The 15,663-nt window shown below is 49.4% G+C and overlaps 1 long non-coding RNA gene across 1 annotated transcript in view; it reads right to left on the bottom strand.

Moving 5' to 3' along the window:
- Nucleotides 1-15,663, bottom strand: part of LOC309655967 — a 26,027-nt gene extending 10,364 nt beyond the window's left edge. The window contains exons 1-2 of the long non-coding RNA XR_014261085.1: nt 8,906-15,663; nt 8,099-8,386 (exon numbers count right to left, since the gene is read on the bottom strand). This is a non-coding gene — a long non-coding RNA (uncharacterized lncRNA). The remainder of the gene's footprint in view (nt 1-8,098; nt 8,387-8,905) is intronic.

Raw genomic sequence — 15,663 nt, 5'->3', positions numbered from 1 at the left:
AACCCCTGGATGCAAGGCTCCTGGTGGGGAAATGGAAGCACAGCAAACCAAGGTGTTCTAAAGCCCGGTTCAGTTGCTGCCTCTGTGCCACGCCCTTGGTCCCCTGGTTCTCAGGACCGGGACACAAAGGATGGTCAGTCCAGGCACAGAGTACTCTTGGAAAGTCACAATTTCCCTCCTGCTCACATTCTGATCCATCAAAGTTGTCCATGGGGAATGGGCTTTCTTAACCCAGTTGACAAAAAAAAAAAAAAAAGCAGGACACCTTCCCCTTAAGAAAAAGAACAGAGGCCTACAGGGGAGGAACAGACAGATGTACTGCTTTTGCTCTGGGCTCTCTGGGGCCTGTCCCAGAGGAGAGATCCCAGCCCTGCTTCAGCTCCACAGAGCCAGGCTGGGGGAAGATCCTTTCCAGGAGCACCTCTAGCCACCTGGGTCCTAATTTGACTGCTTGGCAATTTGGGGCCAAGGGGACTCCAGCCCCAGGTACCGAGTCAATCCCCATGCCTGATTGCTTCTCCAGCAACTGACTGCAGGAAGGCCCTGATTTTACCAAAATCAGCCCTTCCGGGCCTTTGAGCCCTGCCCATCCTGTCTGAGGCGCAGTCTCAAAGCCAGTCTTGAGCTTCACTACCCAGCCCTGGCCGCTGCTTCCCCTGGGAGAGCTAATTAACACCTAAAGCCATCCAAACGATGCTGGCAGCTTCCTGCAGAGAACTGGCCTGTGAGGTGGAAGAGCAGATTCTCCTCCCCGGCTTCACTGCTGATTTGCTATGAAATTTCAGGCCACTCAAGTGAACGCTCTGTGACTATTTTTTCCTCCCTTAGAGATTTATCAACTATTAGTCAGAGCCTCTATATGCCTGCAATGTGCAAGGTACTGGGAATTCAATGGTGGAGAACACAGATCTGGTCCCTTTCTTCATGTGAAACCTGGGCAGCCTTTTCCGTACCTGCTGCAGCATGTAGGCTGCCCAGGTTTCACATGAAGAAAGGGAGTGGAAAGGCTCATGATTTCTTGAGTTTCCTGAAACTAGCTCCTTGGGTGGATGAGTCTGGGGGTTGAGGGTTGGGATAGGAGCAAATATAACAAAAAATAAATGCACTGCAATTTTTAGAAAAACAAAACGCAAATACTAATACTAGCATTTCCAAAATGCTTCTAGACAGAGGACTGCCCCAAGCCACCTGATCATAATGAAAATTCTAGCAGGGCATTTGGAATTCCCTCTGTTAGACATTCCAGCTCGCTGGGACATGGAAAGGACCAAGACTGCTTAATGATGCACAAACTATGTTGATGTTGATGCCCATCATCTAGCTCACATCAAAGCCCAGTTGCTGGACTGACCCGTAGGGACTCCTTCTTTGTCTCAGCTTTAGTTGCAGGAATTACTCGAGGGCTGTTGTCTCCCTCAAGGCTCAGCCCTTCTTGAGGCCAGGTCCTTCATATAAACCAAGACTTCAAATCAGAAACGTCAACACAAGCCCGTTGGCTAATGCTCCAGGGCTGACGGGCCTGGCACATGAGCATGGGGGGAGGTCCTCATCCCCTGATTAGCAGGTGAATGAGGTCTCTGGAGGTGCCCACCCCCATGCGGATTTCCCTTTGTGGTGACAGTGACATCTGAGTCACTGAGCGTGGGGCTGCCATGTAGCTTCACGCCCTCCCCTCTGTGCCCCGGAAGGGGACTGAGGGCAGGTCCTCACAGCAGAGAAGCCTCCACTTCCTCCCAGCAACACTTCTCAGCCTCGTCAGGCCTTGCAAGCCTGCGGTTGACAGGCACCCAGGTGATGAAGTCTTTCTCAGCCCGTTCTTCTCTCATTAACCCTTTGAGGTTTCTAAGCCGACAACTCAGCATCTTCCAGGCTGTGGGGAACATGTTTGCCAGGTACACCTTCCAAACAGCTGATTAAGATGCCAGGCGGTCTCTGGTCGGAGGAAAGTCCAAGGGGGCTGCTGAAATGACTCACTAACTTAGCCCCTGTCCTTTGGGGAGCTCTATCCTGTCAGCGAAAAGCCTTCAACAGAGGTTGCAGATGGAGAGCCAAAAGGGAAAAGCTCTAAGTGCCAAAAAAACCCAAAAAAAACAAAAACTCCACACATTCCAAGTGGGGTGAGGGAAGGGGCTGGGGGGAACTCTTTCACCTGCCAGGGCTTAGGGGTCCTGTGCTCCAGACTCTGCTTAGGAATCAAGCCCAGCAATGTTGGTACATCATGCTGGTGACAAGTGAGCATGAGGGGCAGACTCACAAGGCCCTCAAAGTCCACCCACCAGCCTATTCCTTGGTGCCCTCAGCCCTGATGCTGGGGGATAATGTAACAAGAGCCTTCAAGTATATGAAGAGTCAGTGCCTGACAAAGCACTTACTGACCAAGGAAAAATTAACTTCAGGTGCAGCAGGAAAGGTCTGGTACCAAGAATGTCTGGGGTTTTGAGACACTGGAAAAGATTGCTTAATACTGTAATTGGGCTCCCTTCCCTGGAAATATCTGAAAATAGGATAAGTACTCCCCAGTCTTGGATGGGTCAGCTGTGCCTTGAGGTGAGGGGATGGTTACATCGACCCATGGAGAGAGCTTGCCAGGAACTTTGAGTCTGAAATGGTACATTTTCATATGAAAAAAAAAATTTTTTTATTGTGGCAACATATACATAACATTCAATTTACCATTTTAACCATTTTTAAGTTTACAGTTCAGTGACATTGAGTACATCCACATTGTTGTGCAGCCATTACCACCATTCACCTACAGAAATTTTTCATCTTCCCAAACTGAACCTCTGTACCCATTGAACACTGACTCCCCTTCACTCTCTCCCCGGCCCCATTCTGCTTTCTGTCACTATGAATTTGACTGCTCTAGGTACCTCATATTAGTGGAACCAGACAATATTTGTCATTTTTTATATGACTGCCTTATTTCACTTGGCATGACATCTTCAAGGCTGATCCATGTTGTAGCATGTGTCAGAATTACATTCCTTTTTAAGGATGAATACTATTCCATTGTATGCATATGTCACATTTTATCTATTCACCTGTGATGGGTGTTTGGGTTGTTTTCACGTTTTGACGATTGTGAATAATGTTACTATGAACATGGGTGTACAAATATCTGTTCAATTCCCTGGCTTTCATTGCTTTTGGTTATATACCCAGAAGTAGAATTGCAAGAAGAAAAACTTCAAAAAGCATTGTGGCCTGGGAGAAAAGATGTCAGTATGCTCATATCACAATCCTATATGGAGAATAGACACTTTAAAAAATGAAGCTACTAGTGGGAAGCACCCACATAGCACAAGGAGATCAGCTCTGTGCTTTGTGTCCACCTAGAGGGGTGGGATAGGGAGGGTGGGAGGGAGATGCAAGAGGGAGGGGATATGGGGATATATGTATATGTTTAGCTGATTAGCTTTGTTATAAAGCAGAAACTAACACACCATTGTAAAGCAATTATACTCCAATAAAGATGTTAAAAAAAAAATGGAGCTACCATCGGGCTTAGGTAAGAGAGCTAAGGAAGCATGGAAGAGGGAATCAGTGGGTTGCTGGATCAATCTGGGAAGGCTTCACAGAGGAGATGAAATTCGAGCTGGATTCTGACAGATGACTAGGAGTTTGCCTGGTAGAAAAACTGAAAAAGGGCAGGAAAAGAAATAACCCTTTTTTTTAGAAAAAAGAGTAGACAGACTGTTAGAAGAACATGTCCTTTGACCCTGCACTGCACTGGTAAGAATTTCCCTGAAGATATACTCACACATATACACCCAAGACATATGTCCAAAGATCCTCATCACAGCAATGTTTGTAAAACTATAAGCTGGAAGCAGCCTCCATGCCCATCACCGGGAAACTGTTTAAGTAAGCTATGGTACAGCCATATGACGAATTAACATGCAGCTATTAAAAAGAACGAAGGGGGTCTCCATGTGCTGATATGGCAAGAATTCTAGACTTATTTTTAATTAAAAAACAATGTCAGCATATATCTAAATTCTTTCCCTGAAGACTACACAAGAAACTGTTAGCAATCATTACCTTTGGGAAGAGCAACTGTGGTTTAAGGGTAGAGAAACTTAAGTTTCGTGATATCCCTTCCTATGGTTTTTTTTTTTAAAGCCATGTACATATACTGCATTAAAAGAAATGTTAGCAGAACTCTCAGGTGATAGGATTATGGGGCATTTTTATATTATGTATGCTTTCCTTATTTAAAATATTTTAAAGACAAAAGCAGCTATTTTTCTGGAATGGTTTAGTCCCACTGGCTCCTAAAGGATGGAATAGATGCTTAAAGGGCCAGCCTTCTGAGGAGTTTCTCTTAGAACTTTGCAAGGATTCCTTTCAAGACAGAATGGTGTCCTCGAATTCAGAAGAGAGAAAATGAGGGGCAATGATAAGAGGAACAGGCCAAAGTTTAGGGTGAGGGAAGTAAGGAGTCAGGGGACCTCCCAGAACGCCTGCCCATCTGTCTAGGGATCCTGGGGACCTCTACATCTTCTGCACTTGCTGCACCCCTCATGGATACCCATGTCTCCAGGACAGAGACCCAGCCTCACAGGGTTAATCCACATGCTTCGCTTCACTGAGCGCAGTGGGAGGAGGCTCACTGTGGAGGGGGGAGCAGAGGGGCCCAGCCCACCCCATTCCAGGCAGCATTAATAAAATGCAGGTGTTTTTACAGTTTCATTACAGAGCAGGGAAGAAAGGGTTTCAACTGCAGCAAGCATATAGAAATATAGAAACAAGAGCCGAGCGCGGTGAGGAAAAATGTGTCTGCAAATAATGAGAAAGCATTTTGGAAAGAGGGCTGGCTTTGGGGTTAAGAGGAATGTAGCAGTTTCTGGCACAGGCCTACCCTATAGCTGTGTGTGTGTGTATGTGCATGTGTGTGTGTACAGGCTCCTGTTCTGCGGCACACTCAAAGACACACACACACACACACACACCCCGCTCCTCCACCACCACCACAGATCTTTTCCCAGCAACACCTCAGACACCTTGAGTTTGGCCTTCACTCACTTTGCCACGGGATTGGTTCTGACACTCCTGGGCCAATGCGGTCTGCCTTTTCTCCGCTGCCTTCCTCTCTCTGGACCCTGCACCCATGCACCTCCCCTTTTTCCGACCAACATCTTTTCTTTCTGGGGCCTTTGCTGGACTGTGTCTCCATTGGCCTGCCCGCGTTTCTTCATCCCCCCTCGACTTTGCATCCAAGCAGGCATTTTGTGAGCCTGACTCCCCATTCCCTTTCCCAAGCCCCACCTTCCCTGAAATCAGGGAGAAAGGAAGAGAGAACAAAATGGTGCCTCTGCCCTGGGCTTCTAGAAGGCCATGGAACTGGGTTGGTGTCACACAGCTCCTGCTGCTTTAGCTCTGGCAAGGTGCTCTGCATTTAATTTCATGAATCTGGAGGCTAAATGAGGTTAGAGAGGTGTGATACAGCAGGTACAGGGCAACCTCCCTCCTCCTGGCCACCCCAAGGACAGGTTAGGAACGAGAGGTAGCAGCAGCTCTGTGGGGAGCTGGGCCTGCTGGGGGTCCTCTGCCCCTCTTCTCTCACCTCTCCCAGGGGTTGGGGGTGGCAGATAAAAGAATCACTGCCTTGCCCTTGCCTTCCGGGGGCTCTCAGCTTGCCCTGAGTTAAAAGAGCTGAAGGGAGTTATTTCTGCGATTTGTTTAGTTGACTCCTTGTCTGGGACTACTGAGCCATGCAATCGTAAGCATGTGGTCCTGACACAGGAAAAGGCTTTGGGAGACGCAGGCAGGCCCCTGAGGCCCTGCTCACCCCAAGGTGGGCTGGTGTCTGAGCGGGAGGCCCAGGTGGAGGTGAAGCTCCTCCAAACAGACGGGGTCCAGATTCCCAAGAGGAGGGACGAGGAAGCAGATGTGTTGGGGGCCCAGGAAAGTTTCCTGTCGCTGGCGGCTAAGCTTATCCTGAGGGTCTGTGTATGTGAACCCTGACCCAGGACCCGTGCGGTCCAGAAGCCCAGTCCAGCTGCACCTAATGCGTTCCCCAGAACTCAGCACCCCGAGCAAGGTCAGAGCAGGGGTGGCAGGTGGCAAGAGCTTGTGAGCCGTCCTCCAGCCCTCGCCTGTCTGGATGGGAGCACCAAGCTCTAGAGGCTCAAGTTACTACTTTCTCAGCTCCCATCCTCCGCCCAACCTGCCTCCCCCTCAAAAGCGAAACAAAACAAAAAACAGACCCAGCAGAGCAGGGTGGACGGGCCGCAACCAAATTGTCACCCAGCTCATCCCCACCCATAGCCCACCGGCAGGCCACGTGGCTGTCTGGGGTAGACAGGACAGGCCATCAGCTGTAGGGGCTACAAGGTTCAGAAGCTCCAGGGAATTCAGGACAGAGTACAGTTACTGGGGCTGCTTGTCCCAGGCCCGGAACTGGAGTATTCTGCCTGACAAAACTTGGACTTGTCATTTGTAGGGCTAACAGTGGGAACCATCCTGAAATCCAGGATGCAAGGTCACCCCACCAGCATCAAGTGGCCTTGGGGCCTCTTGTGTCTCCACACCCAGCCTTGCTTCCCTTCTGGGAATAGGATGGGGGAAGTCGAGCGGCTGGAAATCGCCCTCAGGCATTATTCCTCCGAGGCCCTGTGCCCCGTGCGGAGGAGTTCCTCGAGGAGCAGATGTTTCCAATGAAGGGCCCAGACTAGGGCCCCGGGGGAGAACAGGACAGCCGTGCCCCTTGGCTCCCAGGGAGGGGCCGCAGCCCCCGAGCCCCTGAAAGCAGGAGCCGCCTAGTGAATGGAACACACACTCACTTGAATTCTCAGCTCCTTTCAGGAAATTGCCAAGTTGGCCCTTGGCTTTCTCCTTCCCGGAGCCCCTGCTCCATCTCCATAGCAACCGCCTCCCCATCCTCGGGAGCCTCTCCCGGTCCTGCCCGCCCCTCCCCCCGAGCGCCCTCGGCGTCTCATCTGTCTGGGTGGGAACCGGGATTAGAGTTCGTCAGGGCCCGGGATGCCTTTCCCAGGGCCGCTGTGCCTTCGTGATCCTTTTGCGCCGCCCGGCCCCTGCCCCAGGCTTTTCAAGTGCCCAGACTTAATGACTGGCCCTGGGTTTCCTCCTCTTCCCTTTCTCTGCCTCCAATAAAGCGGGAGAATTAACCCAGGTTTTAAGTGCCCCGTTTCCAAGCTGCATATCAAAGGGGGCTTCCCCAAGCTGCTTCTGCATTTCAAAGGGGCTGATTTATCGATTTCACTTAAACCGGCACATTTTGGGGGAAGAGTTTTACCCAGAGGTCAAACCCTGGAAAAACAAATGGATCCCCGTTCACCCCCTCCTGGGGTGCTGTGGGCTATTAGTATGTCAACTGCCAGGGGACAGAGGCAGGTGAGGAAACAGGCTGCTGGCACTCTTCAGCAGCTTGGGGCCAGATTGTGCAGGGACTAGCCTGGGCCCCAATTCTCTCATGTCCTCTGAAGGCTGTGCTGTAAAGAAAAGGGGAGTGCATGGAACCATTCCCGACGTGGTCCAAGTCCTGATATCTGTTCCCTGCTTCCTCAGTCTTTTCTGGGGGTCCTAACCTGGGTCCTGAACAGCCTCTGGGCCTGAGTCAGCCATTCCAAGTGCTATGAGGGCGCTCACGGGCCCCACTGATTCTGCCCCTCCAATGTGACCCTGGCCCCTGTGCTTCCCTGATTCATTTCCTTTCTCCAGCTCTCACTGTGGACGCTTTGCAGGCACTTACTGTTCAGCTGCTCTACCAGCGGGGCCACTGAGTCACCCACACTCCCGCTCCCTCCTACCCTCTCAGTGGAACCTCGCCCACGCCTTTCCTTCCCACATGCAGCGGCACATGCGGCCACTCACTCTCCCCACCCCCCGCCCCCTCCCACCCAACCTCAACTCAATAAACTGTCCTTATTATTTCCTGCCCCCCAAAGGAATCATCCCCAAAGCCCGGAACCTTTCTTTCCTGTCTGTTCGTGCTGCGCCACCCCCCCAGCAGACTCTCGCAAATCTCCCTGGAGAGTGTAAGGTCCTTCCTCTGATTTAGTCCAGATCTGAGTCCCAGGCTTTCTCAGGTTTTAAGTCACCACCAAATGTGCAAGTCCCGCAATGCACTAACCAGAAAAGCCGCAGGCGAACAACAATGAAGAAATCTTCAGGAGGCTGGGCAGGTGGCACCCATCTCGAGGAACTCCTTACTTAGTAGCACTGAAGACAGCAGGAGGAGAAGCAGCACCCAAAAACGATCTCTGGAGAGGATATCCTGAATCAGGTTCCCGGAGGCAGGTTTCCCCTTAAAGGATACATCTCTGTTTCTTTTTCTCATTCATTCATTCATTCACTCACATGGCCTTTATGGAGTGCCTGCTCTGTGCCAGATGCAGCGGGAGCTCCTGACAGGGCCACTCTGGAACAGGGGAATTAGACAGCAGGGCCAACCATTAATTACAGTGTGAGTAGATCAGCCCTCTCTTTCATAAAGAGGCTGGCCACTGGAGCTGAGCTCACCTAACTCTCTCTGTGGGGGGGATCCAGGGAAGGCTGCAGATGGGGGGACCTGATCTGAGTCTGAAAGATGAGTGGGAGCTTATCAGAGAAACAAGCATATTCCAGACAGAGGGAACAGCAGGTGCAAAGGCATGGAGGCACCCCAAGCCACCACATGTGCTGGTGTTAGGCAGATCAGCATGGCCAGCACAGAGAATGTGGAGGAGGGAATTGTGGGGAGATGAGCCCGGAAGGGCAGGGGCAAGGTTGTGATCACCATGCCAAGGGATCTGGACGTTGTAGCTGAGCTTCAGAGTACGTGAAACCCAAAGAGGAGACTGAAGGAGGTAGGGCTGCTGTATCTAGCCCACCGCCCCCTTCACCCTCACCGCTAGCTTCTTTGTAGGGCTACACGGGCTCAGACCCTGACTTTGTTTACCCTGCTCCACCAGGGAAGAGAGACAGGCTCTTCTCCGGGAGGCCTTGCTGCAGAAAGCGCTCATCACTGCATCCTGAGCTGGGGAGCGTCAGTAGAACATGCGAGGGGAAACTTCTCTCTCCCTAGAAAGAGGGAGACAGGAAAGGTTTGGAGCAAACTACACAAGGACTGGTAATATGTACAGACGAGGCAGGGAGGATGTGGAGCGAGAATGAAAATACTGCCCATGGCCCAGGACCCCACAGAGCAGCCTTTGGAATTTTATAGAAGGAACTCCTGGGAGGGGGTTGGACTAGGGTCTCTAAGGTCCTTCCAGTGCCACATTTTGTGATACCAGAGCTGGTGCCACAAAGCAGACAAGCCCATCCAGTCATCATTTTAGCTTCCTGTTGCAAAGGCGGTAAACTGCCCAGCCCAGGCCGAGCAAGCCATACGCACGCAGCAGGACTCCCATTTCTGCAGCCCATTTCTGCAGCCCAAGACATCCAGAAGTCTCTGCAGAGCACATTGTCCTAAGCATGGGACTTCTGAAGTCACAGGAGATGGGGAACAAAACAAAGATCAGGGCATGGTTCTCAACCCTCATCTTTATGATGTTCCTCAAGATCCAGGAGTTGAATAACCTGCCATTCACACATTTCACATGCAAACAATAGACTTCGTACAATAGATATGTTCCCCCAAAGCTGTCCGGGGTTAAAATGGTGCAATTCAAGTAATAATTTTAGATGTCTAGGAGGAGTCAGTCTTTGTACAGTGTGTTCATGTAATCTGGATAATTTGGATAACTGTCATGTATCTTGGGTTGGCTTAAAGCCAGGCGCCATCCCGAACCAAAACAGGAGCATTGACTGTGTGTGGCCTGGCGCCTCCCACTTGGACCTGCACAGTCTGTCAAATGTCCCTCTTAAGTCTTGAACTCCGCACTTGATTTCACTGGCATCTCCGGCCCCTGGTGACTTGCCCCAGAGTCACCCTCCCAAGCACCTTCCTCCATACCCTCTTTGGGGCTTTTTCTCTTCAGTGAGCATTTGCTAACTCTGTCCGAAGCTCAGGATATGCTGAGGGTGTGAGGAAGGGAAGAAGGGAGGGAGGGAGGGAAGACTCCACCCTGCCCTCGGAGAACTTCCCCATGAGGAGGGACCCCCTGCTCTGCTCTTCTGGGGTATCAGCATGCCCCTGGGCCATGGGAAGCCCCACATAGGCTGCCCCAGGCTCCACCTGGTCAGGTCTTGCTTGGAGGCATTTTTCAGGCAGCTGCAATGCCGGCAGCAAGCCCTGACTTTTCCAAAGGCTGCCTTTAGCCTGTCCCAGTTTTGCTTCTCCTCCATCCAACTCATGAGAGGAGGGGTAGAGAGGGAGAGAAAAAATCCAATCATGCTCAAGAATCGTATTTTCTGTCTTTCCCTCTGAACTTTCATGGCTTCAGCCAAAACACTGCACCCCCTTCTCTCTGTGGGCTCAGAATCTATGCCCTGTCACCTGGACCAGGCCTCCTCCTCCCGCTTAGACCCGCCAGCCCTTCAGGAAAGCTATGCTCTAGTAACATTATCTCATCTCCTCCTCTTTCTGTAACTGGTCTCTGGCCTGCAGTAAGGTCACAGCTCTCCACTGCCAACCAGAGCCCACATCCCTGATTCAGCAACTGAGGCAGGTGTTTAAGAGAGTCTGGGTGAGGGCCAGTGGAAGCCAAAGGAAATAACATTGGTCTGATTTGAGGCCTTCAGGAGTGAGTCACCCCTCAGCCCATCAACCCTCACGTTACACAATATCACACCCGCATTATTCATGAGTGATCATCTTCGGTTTACTAGACAGCAGAGCCCAACCAGGACTTTGGGAGCCTGAGCATGACTTATTGGTCTGCTGTGAGCTCAGCATCTAGTACACGTCTTACCTCTATCCAAAAAATGAAGTGCTAGAGCACCGAGTCAACGAGGCTCACCCTCGGAGTATCTTCCTAAGGACTCTGGTCACCCCTGAGCAGTCAGTCCTGTATTTCACACCTTAGAAAAGTGTTCCCTGTGGATGCAATGAATGGGAAGGGTCCTGGGGGGAAGGTGGGGGCAGGCTGGCCAGTGTTTGCAGCATCCTGGTCCAGCCCTCCTTTGCCCACAGTCTTGGGCTGGCACTTCTGGCTGCAACCCGCATCCTGCATCCTATGGGATAGACCAATGTTATCTTTGTTTTTCACTCCTTCTATGCAGATCAAACTGAGGACCCACCAAATTGGAGTTGGAATCAGATAGTGGCTTTCCTTCACACGGGGCAGAGGGGGCTTTTCTGGGCATAGTGGGATAACGCTGTGGCTGTAAATGTGGCTTTGGAGACCCAGAGACCTGGGCTCAAGTTCCAACTCTGCCACATACCAGCTCAGCAAATGACTTCACTTCTCTGAGCCTCAGCTTCCTCTCTTATAGAATGGGAGCAATAATAGCGACAACCTTGTAGAACTGTTGTTCTACTGAGTTTTTAATGACCTTGTGTTCATAAATGCCCAGCACATAATAAGTGCCGCTTAAACGGTCCTGCCATTGTGCTGCTGTTGTTGTTACTATTATTACCACTATTACCACCATTCTCCTTGGGCCAAAGTTGTCTATCACATAAGGAGCCTTATTTATTGTCTTATTTATTTTTGCATTCTCAGCACCAGGCACACAGTAAGACACAGTAAATGGTGATTAAATTAAACTTCAGAAGGTGAGGAGCCTCAGAGAGAAAGTTTGTCATGTGCAAAGGTCCTGTGTTGGGAAGGTAAATGGCACATTTGAAGAAAATGCTGTAGAAAAAAAAATATAAGTATCAGCTGTAGGGGATAAACAGATGCCCTAACCAACTTTCCTATCCCATAATTTGCAGCACAAGATCACTGAAGCCTGGGGCCTTGGTGCCTGCTCAGGGCCTTCCGCTTTCCTCCCTGGCTAGGAAACTTCCAACAGGACAGAAATGCCTAAGGACCCAGAGGAGTGGAAATATCCCGAGAGAAGATGTTGAGGCCTTTAGTGTTTAGTTGCCATAAAGAAAGAATCCCCCAAACCTGTCTGGGCAATTTGTACTTGGAACTGGATAACTAGGAAGCAGAGAAGGAAGTGGGGGAGGAAGCCCAGGAGGTGGGACTGTGGTTGCCAGGTGGGGTGGGGGGACTTTGTATACAAAGGCAAAGGCAGTGATGGGGGGAGGCAGGGGCTCTGCCTTCCATGTGGCTCCTAAGGCCCCAACCAACATGCCCACAATGCACGGGTACAGCCCAGTGCCACCAACGACACTGAAGGCTATTTCCCACTTCCACTCTTCTCTCCTCCCACCCTCCCATTCCCCCCTGTTCTGCTACAGCCTCCCTCAACTTAACCTATTCACCCTCCCAGGGGTACTTGCGTTTAATAAAAAGAAGGGTCTCAATGTGCCAATGCAGGAGGTCCCTAACAGTTCCTTTTCTGGCCCTCAGAACACAAGGAGCAAGATTTCTGGCAGAGCCTGCTGGGCCCTCTGGGACGGGATGGGGCCTGAGGAGGCTGAAAGGCAATAGGAACCAGACCCAAGGTGGGTCTCCCCAAGTCTTCGTCCTAGAACCTAGTTGCACTGTGTCTTTTTAAAGTCAGGTTTATTTCAATATAATTTACAAACAGTACAATTCATCCATTTAAAAATATAGTTCTATCCGAACTTATGGTTACCAGGGAGAAGGGTAGTGGGGAGGGATAGATTGGGAGTTTAGGATTGACATGTTGTACATACCACTATATTTAGAAAACTCTGCTCAATACTCTGTAATAACCTAAATGGGAAAAGAACTTGAAAAAGAATAGATACATGTATATGTATAACTGAATCACTTTGCTGTATACCTGAAACTAACACAGCATTGTTAATCAACTATACTCCAATATAAAATAAAAATTTTAAAAAATATAGTTCTATGAGTATCAACATGTAACCACCACCACAATGAAGATACAGAACAGTTCCATCACCCCCCCACCAAAATTCTCCAGTGTTCTTTGTAGTCAACCCCTGCCCCCAGCCCCAGCTCCTGAAAACCACTCTTCAGTTTTTTCTTCCCTGTGGTTTTGCCTTTCGTATGAATGGAATCATACAGTACGTAGCCCCCAGGGTCTGCCTTCTTTCACTTAGCCCAGTGCACTTGAGATTTGGCTGTGTTCTTGCATGTACCAATAGTTCATTTCCATCGCTGAGTCACTGGTGTCCCCTATATGGGGCATAACAGTGTGTCTAGCCATTCAGCAATCCAAGGATATTTGGGTTGTTCCCAGTTTTGAGCCATTATGAATAATGCTATTATAAACATTTGCATACAGGTTTTTGTATGGCCATAAGTTTTCATTTCTCTTGGTAAATACCCAAGTGTGGGATTGCTGGGTCATAAGCGTATGGTTAACTTTACACCAAACTGCCTAACGTTGTCCAAAGTGAGCTGCACCATTTTGCATCCCCACCAGCAATGAATGAGTTCCAGTTGCTCCACATCCTCCCCAGTCCTCGGTATTGTCAGTTTTTTGTTTTTAGTGTTTTTTTATTTTAGCCATTCTAAAAGGTATGTAGTGGTTTCTCATTATGATTTTAATTTAATGATTAATGATGCTAAACGTCTTTTCATGTATTTGCCATCCATGTTTCTTCTGTAGTGAAGTGTGTGTTCAAGTATTTGCCCATTTAAGAAACTGGATTGTTTTCTTGTTATCGAGTTTTGAGAGTTTTTTATATATTCTAGATACAAGTCCTCTGTTAGATACAGGTTTTACAAACATCTTCTCCCCATCTATGCCTTGTCTTTTCGTTTTCTTAACAGTGTCTTTTGAAAAAAAGAACTTTTTAATTTCGAGAAGTTCAATTTGTCAGCTTTTCCTTCTGTGGATTTATTGTGCTTTTGGTGTCATGTATAAGAAATCATTGCCTAACCTAAATCACAAAGATTTTCTCCCATGTTTTCTTCTTTTACACTTTTAGGTTTTTTTCCTTTTATACTTTTGCTCCTGTTTCTGTCTTTTACACTTTTATGTTTTACATTTAGGCCTATGATTTATTTTGTGTTATAGGCCAAGGTTCTTTTTTTTTTTCTTCTTTTTGCATATGAATGTCCATTCTCCATTGAATTCCCTTTGCACTTTGTCAAAAATTAACTGACTATGCATGTGTGAGTATATTTCTGCACTCTCTATTGTGTTCCACTGTTATAAATGTCCATCCTTTCATCAATTCTCTGTCCTGATTACTCTAGTTTGATAGTGATTCTTAAAATCAGGGAATGTGAGTCCACCTAGTTGCACTGTGTTCCTGCAAGGCCCTCCTCTTTCTTGTGGTCTTTCAGGCCAGGAGGCAGAGGCTGGACAAAGCTCCAAGGCTCTGATGTGGCCTTGCCGGCCCTTGTGATGCAATCCCCACCGGCTCATCTCCTATCACCCTGCCTGCAGGAATGACATGCTATATTCTCTGCTTTTACCCAGCAACGTCAGACCTCCAAGTCTTTGCCTGCACTGCAACCTCTGCCTGGTAGGCCCTGCCTCTGCCCCCACCCCACCCCTTTTTCTTCTCCTGGTTAACTTGGATCATCCTTCAAGGCTCAGCTAAGGCATGCTCACCTTCAGGACACCTTCCCTGACTTCCGGGGCTGGCTGAGTGCCCGACTCACTGTTTCCATGCTCCAGCCCCCAAGCCTCCCTCTATCCCACATTCAATCTCTAGACATGTAAGTGACTGTCTCTTCCTCTGCCACCAACTCCCCGGAGCACATAATGTGTCTACTTTAGCAGGCTTCTCCTGGTGCCCAGCCCAGCACCTGGAACAACGTTGGTGCCAACACATGGCTCTTGAATGTACAGAATCGGTGGCACGTTCCTCAGGGCCCCATGTCAGTGACAATGGGAAGACACCAAGCTCACAGCCCAGCCTAGAGAGGTGATCAGCTGTCTACCACTTTCTCCTCCTCCCCCTGGTGTTCTTGTCAGAGGCCTCGGAAGCCTCAGCTAGTAGGGAAGGATGTTCAGAAATTCTGGCTCCTGAGAGAAAAGGAATTTCCCCTAAAGATTCGGGATCTCATTAGGAATAGCCAGGGGAACAAGTGTGGCCTCCTCAAAAGGTTCCCATGTAAGCAATTCAGCTCTGTGGCTGGAGTGTGGACTGGAGTCAACTGCCCAGATCTGTTTGGGTTCAGAGTACCCAAACCCACTGCCGCCTTACCTCTAGGGCAAGTTACTTCCCTTCTCTGGGCCTCAGTTTCCTCATCTGTAAAATGGGAACAATCAAAGTGCCTCTTCTTTGGGTTGCTGTAGGGATTAAATGAGTCAATATATGTACAAATAAATATAGGTGCATACTTAAATATATACTTACTATAATAAATAGAACAAATACCCAGTAAAGTTGGGTTGTTATCATTATTTGGGAATTGAGACACCCTTGATGTCCACTGCTGTCAAGAAAACATGTGAGCACAGCTTCCTCTCCCACCGGTAACCACCCCCTTCGGGCAGAGGTCAAGGCCATCAGCTCCCCACTACAGCACTGCTGCTCCCGGAAGCCATATGCTGGGGAACAAGCCAGCATTGGGGACAGACTACCGCTGCCTCAGTGTCCCTGTGTACCACTCAGGTGACCAGCACTGTGGAAATCCCTACCTAATGAGGCCTGGGTGGGAGTTCAGACCCGGATGCCTTGGAGTCCTTGGAGAGAGATGTGTCAGCTTCAAGGCCAGAGCAACTAGACCGTCTGCTATGCGAAAGGAAGCTCACTTGCAAGGG

The sequence above is a fragment of the Balaenoptera physalus genome, assembly GCF_965194825.1.
Source record: "Balaenoptera physalus genome assembly, chromosome: 2".
Lineage (NCBI taxonomy): Eukaryota > Metazoa > Chordata > Mammalia > Artiodactyla > Balaenopteridae > Balaenoptera > Balaenoptera physalus.
The sequence above is the reverse complement of the archived record's forward strand: the minus strand, read 5'-3'. Positions and strand labels throughout refer to the sequence as shown.